General features: G+C 29.5%; 1 protein-coding gene across 1 annotated transcript in view; it reads left to right on the top strand.

Annotated features, from left to right (window-relative positions):
- Window positions 1-3702: 3702 nt before the first annotated feature.
- LOC118188727 (retroviral integration site protein Fli-1 homolog) overlaps window positions 3703-14595 on the top strand; it is a 339942-nt gene continuing 329049 nt past the window's right edge. Inside the window, exon 1 of the mRNA XM_085813083.1 lies at window positions 3703-3967. The gene's annotated coding sequence lies outside the window, so the exon portion shown is untranslated. The remainder of the gene's footprint in view (window positions 3968-14595) is intronic.

The raw sequence follows: 14595 nt of genomic DNA, 5'->3' as shown, positions 1-14595 counted from the left end.
AAAAAATCTGATATGTACACCACATGACTTCCTTGTACGGAATATTAAATTATACGCATTTTTTTCTTGAATTTCATTTAAATTTGTTGGATTGAATTAAATCTACTTCGTCGACAGCGCATGAACCACAATAGAATAAATGCACTCTTTAAAATTCACTATATTTGTTTACTATGACGACACTCTGAATGCACAAAATTTATATCATTTGAAGAATTATCGTTGCCAATGTTCTATTCAAATACTATAATAAATCTAAAACGATGTATGAACGAAATTAAGCAAACATAACAGAAAAGAAACAGTTTTTCACAGACGATTTAGTATTTCTCTTTCAATTAATTCAGTTCTCACTTCGCGACAAGGTAAAAATACATAAAAACTCAAAATATCTGCATTAAAAATTAAGAAGTAAATCTTAAATACTTATTTCTTCGAAAAAATTCCAGAAAGGATTAAGCATGATTTAATTCGCAATAATAAATGAAGGCGTTATTTTTGTGTTGCGAAGCTTAGTCTCTCTAGATTGGCAACAAATCTACAATTCTGCTGTTTCAAATGTAAAAATATGTCCGCCATGTTATTTAAAACTTAACCGCACTTAAACAGCTTTTAAATTGTTGATAATTGTACAAATATTGCTTCCAGAATTACGAAAGGCATAAAAACCTTAACCGGAAGATAAAAACAACATAATTCAATCATTTTTAAAGCAAAAAATGTAAAATTTACAAACATATAAATGTAAAGAAACTGAGATCAGTGAGCCGGGTAACAGAGTAGATATACATATAAATATATTTATATACGTTTGGTGCGGCCGATTGCAACCAAAATACGAGGTGCACATCTACATGTTATAGCAGTCCTATATACAAAATTTCAACGTTCTGAGGCTACTCGTTTTTGAGTTATGCGAGATACGTACGTACGTACGCACGTACGTACATACGTTCGTACAGACGCCACGAAAAATTCTCTTCAGAACTGATTTTAAAGCAGTTTTATAATTTTTTTGGAAGAAAAGAGTCTTTTATTCTGTCCTTACGTACAGATATCACGCAAAAACATCTTTAAATTGCATTCGATAGCAGTCAAAATGGATATTTTCGTTGAAATATGCTGCCTGAAACTTTTCGCGATTACAATACTTTCTTTTTTTACTTCGTACAAGGAAGTAAAAAGGAAGGAGAAACGAATTTCTTCAATAAATAAAAATCACTCAGTGATTATTAGTCGAGAGTGGTCTTAGCTAAAATGGCTGTTAGTCTCGAAACGGCATTTTAAGTTGAATCACTAAAAGAGTTGAATCTCTTTTCAGATTGTTGCCACCAAATATTATCGTCCTGTTTTATATTTAAAGAAATTAAATAATGGTGAATCTGCATGAATGTATGCATGTTTCTCTCATTGTGGAAAGAAAAGGGTACCTAGACCCATCAAATTGTGATTAACTAGTCCTCCACCTGAATATGGGCACCTGGTGTCCCTAATTTTGAATTTCAAATTTGTTTTATTACCTATTTCATATTTTGTAGACTTATTAAATTTTTTATTAAAAAATTCAGATTTCAAAGCGAGCAGCGGCAGCACTGTGCGGAGTAAAAAAAAAAAAAAAAAAAAAAAAAAAAAAAAATGTCTCCAGGGCCCATGAGACTGTTTATCAGATACGCTGATTATCGGATATCAAGATACGCAATTTTTAAATATTTTTAGCACAAAGGATCGTTAGCCCAAATGCTCTCGAAACGTGTCTGTGTGTGTAAATGAAAAAAAACGCCCCTTTGGATGTAACATAAAATTAATTTAATAAAGTTATGAACATTTTGTTGCGACTTATTTTATCACTATTTTTAATCCTGCAAATTTTGAAAAAGTTCATGCAAATATACCGATCTTCTACTGATAGATATAGCGATAGATTCGGAGAATACTAACGTCACTCGGCATGAATTCGACGCTACACTGTCTGCTGCTTTCTTTGAATCTATTGTTTTGAATTTTGCGTGAACCTCCCGAATGAGGAGAAAAATACAGTTTGAATAACTATCTACTACTACGTGGTAAAATACTTTCCGGTATTTGAGATATTTTGTTGCCACGTGATAGAATTAATTGAATAGCAAATCACTAAAAGCGATCTTTGTGTGCAACTTTTATTAGTTTTAGTACGCTGAGTGCTAGTAAGAAAATTAAAACGGTTTACTAAGTTAAGTTTTAAAACCTATTGAATGGTTTTAATTAAGGTTTGATACGTGTCTAAAGAATTCGTATAATTTATTCCTTTTAGCGAAATTAGTTTCATCGAAATTTCTGCTGTACATGATTTAAATAAGTTGAATGCTTTCTATCTCCCCTCGATGTAATTTTATGCGAAATCATTTGGCGACAATCTAGAATTATTTGGCGACATTTATTTGTAGCCATTTGTGACTAAAATTGGAGGAAAAAATTAAGTTTTCAGGGCTTATCTTAATTTAATTCCTTCCTAAAATTTAAGTTTTATTAACTTCTAGCAACAAGTTTCTTAAATTTTTTGTTCAGCGACTTGTTAAATGGATGATAAGCTAGGCGCTTGAAGAAAGAGTTAGGCTTTAACCCTTTAGTGATCATAAATTAGCTCAGCGTGAATTCCTGTTACGCAGTGGACGTGAACGAACAAGCTCGCATTATAAATTTACGGCTGACAGATGTCGAGCTTATTTGGGTTGAAAGAATACCTTAATCTCGCAACTTTCGAAGGATTAATACTTATTATGTAGTGAGCAATTTATTTCGAATTTAATTAATTAAGTAGCCTCCACTGTACTCTACTGCCTAATACACTACCTCCACTGTAACATTAATACACTGTACTGAACTTAATCCTTGAACGGGAAACATTTCAGAGTTCATATGTTCGGAATACTTCTTATGTAAATAAAGAATACCCGGAAATGGTGCCAAAGACAAAACATGAAATTCATTTATGTTTCGGATTTCATCTGATAAATACAGCTAGCTTCACATAACTTTCTCAGTAACAGTTTTGAACAAGAAACAAAATTTCCAGTACGTATGAAATATCGAAAATTAATGATACCTTAGCCACCTATATGGATAAATGGCAAGGTCTGTTTCCTCTTTAACATGCCGGGAAAAAAAAAAAAAAAAAAAAAAAACTAGCTTTTGTTGCAAGTATTCTACCTGTGACTCATTGCACAAATTGGATCAGAATATTCTACATGTCATCACTGGAGCTAGAAAAATTCAAAATTTTGATTATTCAGACTTCAGTTATTTAGCAGAAATGCCACTTTCACTACTAATTCACATCTTAGATCATGAAATAATTATTCATATGTTATTTATATTCAATGAATGAATATGATATTATGAATATGTTTGCGTAAAAACTTAAAATATAAGAAATATCCAGGTAACAGCATATATTGAGCTTATAGAATCCAAATTACTCAGCAAATGAGGAAATTAGTTTGCAGAGTCTCTATCCACATTCAAGAGCTAGAACTTACAGACCAAAACAAAAATCGAAAAGCGGCGCGAGGGCTACGACTCGCGTGCCGGCGTCGAATCGGGATCACCCACCGACAACATCTCCCTTCCCCTCCGAGACACCCACCCCTCACCCGGGAGGCCACGCGATCGAAGCCCTGCGCGCCGCCGTCGCCACAAAAGATCCTGGATCATAACCTTTGCTTCCCACCGCATTTGAGACTCCCGTTTTTCCAGCCCGGAGCGAACAGTTTTTCCCGTTTTTCTCCCAAGTTTTCCCTTCAGGGGCATATATTATTATTATATTATTATTACCATAGTACATCTCTCCGGCTTTTTCTCTTTTTTATTTTTTATGTTGGGATTTTTTCTGACATCCATTCCTTTTTGCCGTCCGGATATCCGTGATTTCTTGGAAAGTGAAGACTGTCTTTCGGGCCATCAGCGCACCTTTGCGCTTTTGTGTTTACAGGTTTGTAGGAATGTTTTGAGTTTTGTTTGTGATTGTGATTGTCCGGTTTTCAGTCTGGTATGTTTACCTTTGCTAAGTTCCACGTTTATAATCCCGTAAATGATAGTTTCCCGCCATTCATTCATTCATGATTAGGAAATTTAGAGGTTTAACTATGTTTGACTTGTTGATACTTGTGTGTTTACAGTTTTTTGTCAACATGTAACGAAAACAATTCCTAGAATAATGTGAGTAATGTATTTATTTAAAAAAAATTTCTTCATTTCATTTTTTATATAAGAATTTTCTGATTCATTTACAGAAAAACATGTAGATGATATGCATTTTCTTTTATTTTAATTTTGGGCTCATATTTAATAAGCATTCAAGAAATAACTCTAGATGGTATTCACTGAATTAAATCATAGTTTATATGATTTGTATGCATGTTTTAAAGGAAATTTATCATAATATTAGGAGAAATATTATCATTAGGTTTTAGAGAAAATAATCATTATAAATCATAATTTTTATAGATTTATAATGTTATCGGATAAAATCCGAAAGTTATGTAATTTTGCTAAAAATTTTATTAGAATGCTAATCCTGTTAAAATATTTTATTAGAAATTGAATCGTTAATTATACCCAACTCGTTTTGAAAACGTAGAAAGAACTGACTTATTTAATTCAACAGCAGCCAATTTACTAGACATAAGTGGTATATGCCCAACTCAAAAATAATTAATTAACGAAAGTCGGATACTGTACCCGACATTTATGGAACTTCTAAATGTTTTAAAACGTTTTGTTTTCATGTTTTTGTAAATATTTCTTTTCTTTTTGAACCTGTCTTTGCCATTTTGGAAAAAAAGAAAAAAAAAAAAAAAAATGTGTTGCTTTTTGCTGACTTTGATTTCAAATGAAAATGTTCGCTGCACTTCGAGAAACACGCCATTAATTTATCAAAAAGCGTACAATATTTTCAAATGAAGTGAATGCAAAATAAAATTTAATTTCTGATAACTTATTAAGCGTGAATGTTTCATCGTAAATGAGCTGTTAATACCGAATACGTATCCGAAGCTTATAACTGTTATTAAAAAATGTCTCGATTATCCGAATATCAGTTATCAGCATGTCGTTTATCTGATGCCATTTTAACTGCTTTAGGCAAAGACATAGATTGCACAAAATATCCGTAAATAAAACACAGGTGCGGACAGATAAATTCCTGGAAATTCTTTTCACTTGCTTTTCTACCAGCATTCGATAATTTAGTTCTTAAATGGCAAAGGTTCTAAAACACACTTTCGATATATTTTGCGTAAAAATAATGACATTCCCACACAGCATTACTATTTATTTATTTCAAAACCTAATTGATTGTTGGGGGGAGTAATATTATTATTTTCTGTTATAACTTTTAATGAATCAATGTTTTATTGAAATATTGACAACGTATGCGAAAATACATTTTAGAGTATGATCCCAATGCGATAAAAACAATAATTCATCTTTGCTCTCTCACCTTATTTTTAATATACATGCATTTCGTTCAAACCTACAAATACGCTAATGTCTGAGCGGCTTTTTAATTTCGCATAAAAACTGCAACGTCGTTCAAATTATCAATCAAATAGTTAAGAAAAGTTTATCATATGCACATTTGTTTTAGTATTTGACGAAGTCAAAACTGGAATACTTCATTACCATTACAAATTTCTATTATTCTTTCATCTTAATCCGACGGTACTGTAGCAAAATAGTTTCACATTTTAAATAATTAATAGGACTTTATCTAATAAACAGCAATAATAAGGAAAACTAATTTTTAATAGCAACAATATTAGAAACAACAAATAACAACAAAAGGAAATAACTCCTTCCTTTTGCGTTAAGAAATTTATGTACATCATTACATGTATTCAAAGAACCGGTAAACATTTATTTCTTTGAAAGTATTACTTAAAATCGTGTAAAAAACATGTAATTCTGCCTAATTAGTTTTGCATTTTAATTTGAAAAGAAATGAATTAATTGCTGTAATAGTGTAGTGAATACTGTTGCAATTTCAAGCTTCTTCCTCCTAAAGCAAAATAACATAAAATTCCTTCAACAAATATCTTTACTAGAATATGCTTTACAATTAATTATATTATTACATAAAATAAAATAAAAATTATTTATCTATGCCAGAAAATGTACTTTTAATATCTCAAATCAAATTTCCAATTTCTATTTGGCAAATTAAATAAGTCGATATAACAAGAAGCTGATAATAGCTGTAAGTTATAAAAGTTTGAGATAAGACAGTCTGAAGTTTTAAAAAAATTAGAATTTACTGAAAAAAATTATAAAAAAAAAAAAAAAAAAAAAAAAAAAAAAAAAAGTTCTTTTAGCATGTAACGTAATTTTTATCTGGCTTTATACTTGGAAATTATATTAATAATATTTTATCATAAAAAGTATTTTCACTTTCTTTAACTTTTTAAACATAAATTTCTTAAAAGTGAATATTATTATCAGCTATTCTTAATTTATTACTTGAGAAGTTAAAATTTTTAGATTTGCTTACTAGTGAAAATTTGCCTTATTAAAATGCTTATAGTTCTGAAACTTTTACATCTATAAGTTGTTACAAAAATTTGTTTTTCTGTTCTCAACATTTCCTTCATTTCATTTAAAACATAATAGAAATAGTTACATGAATCAAAATTTATTGCCCTACTTTCAGATTTCCTTATAATTTGTAAGACTTAATTAATAGCAGTTATCCTCATATGACATTGATATCTTTTTAAGTTAAAAAAACTCAAGAAATAACAATTTAAACAAACCTTAAAAAATTAAGCGAAGCACTATACTTGATATTTAATATTTGTGCATTTATAACAAATAAATCGCAAAATTTATTAATAATTATAAAATTTCATCAATATCATATATGTTTATTATTGTGCAAAGATGACTGTCAATTCTGATCTGCAATCATATGAAACAGAATTTAAATTTCGAATTTCTCTTGCTATGTTCTATTTATCAATTTGCAAAATCTTTATGATAAATATGAACATATTCAAAGTTCATTACAATTGTAAATATGATTAAAAACTCCAAATTTTAATTTATTATCTATATGACGGTTTTATTTCAGATGCGTTTTAATTTAAATCTGATGTAGGTAGAACAGAAAAGCTAAATATTTTCCTTCCAAAATATTAAAAAAAAAAAAAAAAAAAAAAAAAAAAATACAGAAAATCTGAAAGGTTTAAATTTTAAATTACGTCCAAAGGGGCATTTTTTTAACATTTTGTGTGTTATCTTTATTTATTAAATATCATGTTCAGTTCAAAAGCATTATCGCAAAATAATTTTAAATTAAGCATATTTTTCGAATTTCCGATATTCAGTCTCACGCGCTGGAGATAAAAATGTTTTTTCTCTACAACGTTGCCATCGCTCGCTTTGAAATCGTTGAGTTTGTTAATCAAAAATTCATTAAAGTTTTACAAAATATGAAATCGATAATAAAACGAATTCCAAGTTTCAAATTTGGTCTTCCAGATGCCCACATTCGCAGTAGGATTACGTCAATCAAAATTGGATGGCTCTAGGTACCGTTGTTTTATCACAATGATGGAAACATATATACATTTATGCAGATTCGTCATTATTTAATTTCTTCAAATATAATACAGAGCTATAATATTTGATGGCAACGATTCTAAAAGTGATACAGCCTTCTAAAGTTATCAACGCAATATGCAAAAACGAAATTAATAGTCCTTCAGGATAAATTGCCCCTTCGGACTAAAAAAAAAAAAAAAAAAAAAAAAAAAAAAAAATCAAGAATTTTGATTTTTGCAGCTGTTATTACAGGTTTGGGAATTTGCGACAGATACAAAGCAAAATGTAATGGTTAACACTTCCGCTTTGTTTTCCTCGATCATTACATTATATATATATTTTTTCCCTTTCAACCATTGTGTAACATATTATGAATCAAATTAAAAACAAACAAAAAAAAAAAAAAAATCTGAAATGTTTCAGATTTTAAATTACGTCCAAAGGGGCGTTTTTAACATTTTGTGTGTTACCTTTCTTTATTAAATATCATGTTCCTCGCACTTAAACCATAAGATCTAGTGCAACAGCAATATCGCAAAATAGTTTTAAAACGAGCATATCCTTAGAATTTCCGATACAGAGACTCACGCGCTGGAGATAAAAATGTTTTTTCTGCACAACGTTGCCATTGCTCGCTTTGAAATCCTTGAGTTTGTTAATCAAAAATTCGTCAAAGTTTTAAAAAATAGGAAATCGATCATAAAACAAATTTCAAATTTCAAATTTGGTCTTCCACGTGCTCATATTCGTTGTTGGATTACGTTATTCAAAATTCGATGACTCTATGTACCGTTGTTTTATCACAATACGAGAAATATACATACATTTATGCAGATTTTTCATTATTTAATTTCTTCAAATATAATGCAGGACTCTAACATTTTGTGGCAACAGTTTGAAAAGTGAACCGACATTTATGAGTCCGACGCAAAATGCCAAAACGAAACTAATAGTCCTTCGGGATTCAAATCCCTTTGGACTAAAAAAAAAAAAAAAATCCTATATGCTTTAGTAAAAATAAATTTCAAATTTTTCTGTGTTTCTTGAATCCCAAATAAACATTTTTAATGTTTTAGTAAATTGTAAGTGAGATTTTTAAATATATTTTAGGATTATGAACAGATATTCTAAAATTATACATGAGGCAGTCGTTAAATAAAGGTTATGTAAATTGTTCGCAGCTTAACAGTATTGTATTCAAGAATCGTAACATCTGTAAATTCACTAAAAATAATAAATGAATTTATTATTCCTTTTGATATATTTATTTGGTAAACAAAATCAAGCAATAAAATAGATAACCCAAAGAAGAGTAAAATTCCATTACTTTTCCCATGCAAATACGCACTGACCATTACACTAGGTATATCTGAATATCCTGCAAAACTTTTCAAAATACAGATAACTTCTCTTCATAAACATTTTGTGTCAGTCTTCAAAGTAGAAAAGTTTTTTTAAGACGAATATATGAATATTTATCATTCAGATAGAAGAATATTACATTACAAATAAACGATTATTCATCATTCTTTTAATACATGGATAATAATCCTGCAGGAATACGGACCGCGAAAGCGGATCCTATCGATCCCTTTGATTTTACGAGTTTTATGCAAGAGGTGTCAGAAAAGTTACTACAGGGATAACTAGCTTGTGGCGGCAAGCGTTCATAGCGACGTCGTTACAAACGTTCTAGCAGAATATTATTTCGATCGTTATTATAGACCTAAGAGATTCAAAAACGATTGTTGCAACTTCGATTCAGCTGCAAGATTCCTTAGAAATATGCGTTTGCAGAACCATAATCAAAGACTGATCCCTATTTCCTTGCAGATTGTAAATGTTGCTTCTTATATAGTGCTGTGGGTAACTCGTTGAAAATAAGACAGAGGCTGACCATAACCCAATTTTGCCGTTTCGAGAGATAAAAGATTTCCGTTTTGTATCCGAATGAATATATTTGACCGAAGATATTAGCCAAGTTAATGTACAGGATTTTAGGATACGACAATTATTTCCAAATCTGATAGGAATGTAAGATTACTTAAAGAGCAAAATTATATTGTGCAGAATAATTTTATTCTTTTTAAAAGATATCTGATTCGCAATCTCTCGAAAATATTGCTCTGAATTTAATAATACGTACAACTTTGCTTAATTTAAAAAAATCAATTCGACATGTGTCTCTTACATATATAGAACTGAATGATATTTAAAAAATATAATTCGAAAAAAAAAAAAAAAAAAAAAAAAAAAAAAAAAAAAAAACTTAAAAGAGCATAAAAGATTACTGCGAATGACGGAACTTTAATTATGATAATCTGAAAAATTACACATTATTGCAATGATAATTTACTTTAAGAAAAGTTTGAAATTAGACTGAGTAAAATGACTATCTTATAAATAAGCACTGAGTGTGTTTTCACTTTGATCATTTAAATATATGCCAGCATTTTGTCAAAATAAAAATCAGATTTATCTTTTAGTTCTCCCCCCCCCGTTCAACAGCTGTTGTACAGATATTTACTAGTAAAATATCACATCTACGATGTATAACGATGTCCCTTTATTACAGGTATAAATAAAATTGAGTTTTTATTCAGTTCTCGGTATTTCCTTTCTAATTTCCTAATTTTTGAATTTTTTTTTATTGTTTTCTTTTTTATTGTTTACTTCTTTATTGTTTTCTCAAAATATCTCTATCCCAGTTCTTCATATTCCATTTTTTTACCAGTGCTGCTTATTATTTTCTTTTCACTAAGCTCAAGGATCTAAACTTCCAATAAATCCTGACAATTTTATTCTGTCTGAGAGGATGTTAAGCATTCCATATTCTAAGCATATTTGACCCATAAATAAGTAAAATTCTTTACGTATAAGACAATTTCCTCTTTTGGGTAGTTTTATTTCTTAGTAAATTACTTCTCGTATTTATTTACATCCACTGGATTATAAATCGAACGTTATCTGCTCCATTTACTTTACTGAATCTGGAGCATATCTTTAAAAAGGGAAACGTTTTCCGGTATATTTTCCTACATTGGCATTCGTGAGAGGAAAGCAGATATGCGATATGCGATAGATGCTTTTAACTCAGATATTATTTATAGATTTAATACATTTAAAAATTGAGTAAGATAATTTCAAACTAATTACATTATCAATAATTTCTTTGCTTGTCTCCACTTTTACTGCAATTGCTAGCTGTAACAATAACATAAAAGAAACCAATGTTTAAAATTGAATAAATTATAATGCATAGTTTTGGAAATGCTGAAAATATAAATATGCAGATATTTTATGTATCAGTGATTTAGCAAATACGTTTGATCATGTCTTCCGTTTTTTTAAAGTATAGTAAGCAGTACTATTTTAATCAAAATTTTAGATTTGTGGATAAGGTGGTGTTGAGATTCATACTTTGTTTAACATATTTCAGAAAATTAAAACTATTTTCAAAAGGTATTATAAATATCACTTAATTTCAGTTGTTGTATATTAAAAAGTGTGATACGTATTCTGAGAAAATTATAAGTTAGGAAACAGAGGCTCTGATGTCCTGATGTAAGAAATTTTGATTACTGTTATTACGTTTTCTTCAATGTGGCTAAAATTTATGTGTTTTTGCTGTCGCAAAACAAAATTATAATATATAATTTAGCGACAAAATATCAGTGTCACATTTTAGTTGTTGTAAAATAAAACGTGTGATACCAATTCTAAGAAAATTATAAGCTAGAAGATAAAGAGCCTGATATAAAGAAACTTTGATTACTATTATTACGTTTTTCTTCAATGTGGCTAAAATTTATCTTTTTTTGCTGTCACAGACCAAAATTAGAAGGACTAATTAGCGAGAAAATATCAGTGTCACATTTTAGTAGTTGTACAACAGAATTTGTGATACATATTAAGAAAAGTATAAGCTAGGGAAAAAAGGCCTCATATAAAGAAACTTTGAGTCATAGTAGTTTTTTAAAGAAACTTTGATTCATAGCATTTTGCTTCATAGTAGCAAAAATGTAGCCTTTTTGCTATATGAGATATAAAATTAGATGGCTAATTAGCTAGAAAATATCAGTGTCACACTTGAGCAGTAAACTAGAAATTGCAATTTTGTGGGACAAATGCCGAATTCGTGTAATAGTTTTGAAACTATAGATTTAAATATATACTTAAAAGGATTGTAATAACTGTGAATATAAACGTAGATAAAATATGAAACTACACGGACACGGAGAAATGATTGATGCTGAAGAGCTAGAATTTTTTAAAAAGTTATTCAAGGCCGCGTGTGTTAAAAGAAGGATGTCATACGATACCTTAAACTAAGCATTCGTTTCACTGTCAATAGATGATTTTAAAACCAATAACTTGGCAAAGATAGGGTCTTATGGCTTCTCTCAAATCCTGACTGGATGATACTGGGCATTTTACATTGCGATATACAATAAATAACTTTTAATGTACAAGAAACACCGTTTAATGTAAGCACCTATAATCCTCAATACCTGAAAGAGAGAATCACTGAAACAATAACAATACTATAAGTGGATTTTACGCACTTACCAAAATTTTTAATTACCTGTTTGATTTTTTCAGAAATACAGTGTTATTTGTCCTGAGATTTAATATAGTAAATGAAAGATATTGGATAATTTCTGTACACCTGAAATAAAATGAATTTTTTGCTAGTAAATAATAGATTTATTTGAAAAATTGATTGCAATAAAGTTAATTACAAGGAATTGTCAAGCTCATTTTCAAATTCGGTAAAGTTAAAATTAAAATACCTCAGGCATGTGGATGTATTTTATGTAAATTTTTCATTTTGAACTGGAAGTAAAATCTTCAGTTAACTTTAAACTGAGGAACATGTTTACCATATTAAGGTTTCGAATAATCCGGATATTTTACGAACATCGTAGTACTCTGCAAGATATGTTAAATGATATTGCAGTAGAGTACTACTGAGTTAGCATTTTATAATTTAATCTTTCTTTTCTTGATTGCATTATTTTCTTGACAATGTTTTAAATTATGACGTGTTATTAAATTCTAATTATGCAACGTGAAATTAGTGTACTCATGCGAAATAACAACAGTTTTACAACTTTATAGTTAATTTTGTTGTAAAATTCCATATGTGCATTAATTTTCAGATTTAAATTATGAAAAATACTTAAACTATTAGCAAATGACTAAGCCGAATAAAGCTGGTGTTTCTTGTAGGATTTCTGTTCCCCATGACATTTATTACTGTTTTCCGAACGCAATAGAAATATGATTCGATTTTCCTTAAAAAGATCCTTTAATACACACCTCTTCATTGAAAGGTAGCTTATAAGTACTTTTGTATAATGAATTAACTTACCAACTAAATCTATGAAACACAGTTTGTCCGCTACTAATCCACCTGAATCCCCAGTTTATAAGTTTGTCTCAAATAAAGTGCAATACTGTGATTCAACAAGTAAAAGAAAAACGATTCTGAATTCACTAGTTGCGTTATTCATGTAAAAAAAAGCTGAATCCAATGATTAATCGAAATGCATTTTGATTAAAGTCAACCATAGCTAAACTTAACAATCTAGAAGTGAAATTTTCGTTTAAACAGCGATGTCCCAATCCGTTTGAAGAAACAATCTAAAGCAGTATTCTGTAAAAACATATAAATTATGCTACAATTTAATTTAGCCAAATAGCACATTTACTGTATCTTTTCATGAATAATGGATTTATCATAAAGAATTATAAATTTTGCATTAAACAGCCAATGTTGATTGCTTTCAAATGATACATTTACATTCACTTTAATTCGGTGAGGTAAACTGTAGGCCGACATTTTATTTATTTAAATTTGAGTTTATTGAAAATAATTAAAAGGTCCAAAAAAGCACATTTTATTTTTAAAAGTTAATATCTGAGAAAAAATATGTATTTAAGATTAGTAGTTGCTCGTTAGAATTTTAATGGAATTATGTTTAGATAATTGACGATGCTTTGAAAATAATTTATTTTCCTGAAATACAATACTTATGACTGCTTAACTTACTACTGCTTAAAATTTAATACTTACTGCGACTTAAATGGGTTGACATAATATATGTGATAAAAATATAGGACAGGGAAATTTTTCTACGTTTTGTAAATAGCGCTTTTGATCAGAATACTTAGTTTAAAGAACTAATTTATATTCTTCAATTTCATCTCTAAGTGAAAAAATAAATTATTCCCTAGCATTTGTTAGCTACGCTGTCTCGGTGGGTTTCAGCAACCTGATCACGCAGAGTAGGAAACCCTATATTCAAATCCTAGCCGGCGTCCAAGTCTGACAAAGCTAAATTAATTTGCGCTGGAAATGCATTCTGCTGGGCTAAAGTAGCGAATCCTGTATGTGCTACTTTGCAGCAACTCAGCATGACAGCCCCTATCAAATTCGAGAAGTTCTTATTTAGGTCAACATAACACAATCAAAAGAAAGTGGCCGGTTCAAAAATATTTTGCTTTTTCATACTTGAAGGTACTTGAAATTTGAGAACTAATTTTTTGAAATCTACTCATGCGATTTTTAAAAAAACTTGGCCCTTTGGCATAATTTAAGTTAATTTTGTCATTCACTTGGCAGAATCGATATATGTAAAAAAAATTGATGTCATTTCAGAGAAAATCCGATTACGTGTCAGAATACCTTTGTTAGAACAATCTTTAAGCTAGCAGGTCCAGCCCGTATGTTATTGTATATTTAGGACTAATAGCAGACCGCTATTTATTTTTATTTTTATTTTTATTTTTGTCTTGATTTTTGATGTAATCGGAATATTTTTTACATATTTTAACACCTTAATGTGTCTTTTTGTGCGGACGCGTCGGGAAATAGGAACAGAGAATTGAGACTAATAAATTTTCCAAGACATTTTGTCTAATTAAAAAAAAATTTGTAGCGAAAATGTTTCAATTGTCTGCTTCGGCGAAATGCGTAATGGAGTTAGCTTGATTCGACGTTCAATTAGATATTTC

The sequence above is a fragment of the Stegodyphus dumicola genome, chromosome 3 (genome assembly GCF_044657685.1).
Source record: "Stegodyphus dumicola isolate Sdum_Otavi_A_Nest chromosome 3, ASM4465768v1".
Lineage (NCBI taxonomy): Eukaryota > Metazoa > Arthropoda > Arachnida > Araneae > Eresidae > Stegodyphus > Stegodyphus dumicola.
This window is presented reverse-complemented; position numbering and strand designations above follow the sequence as displayed.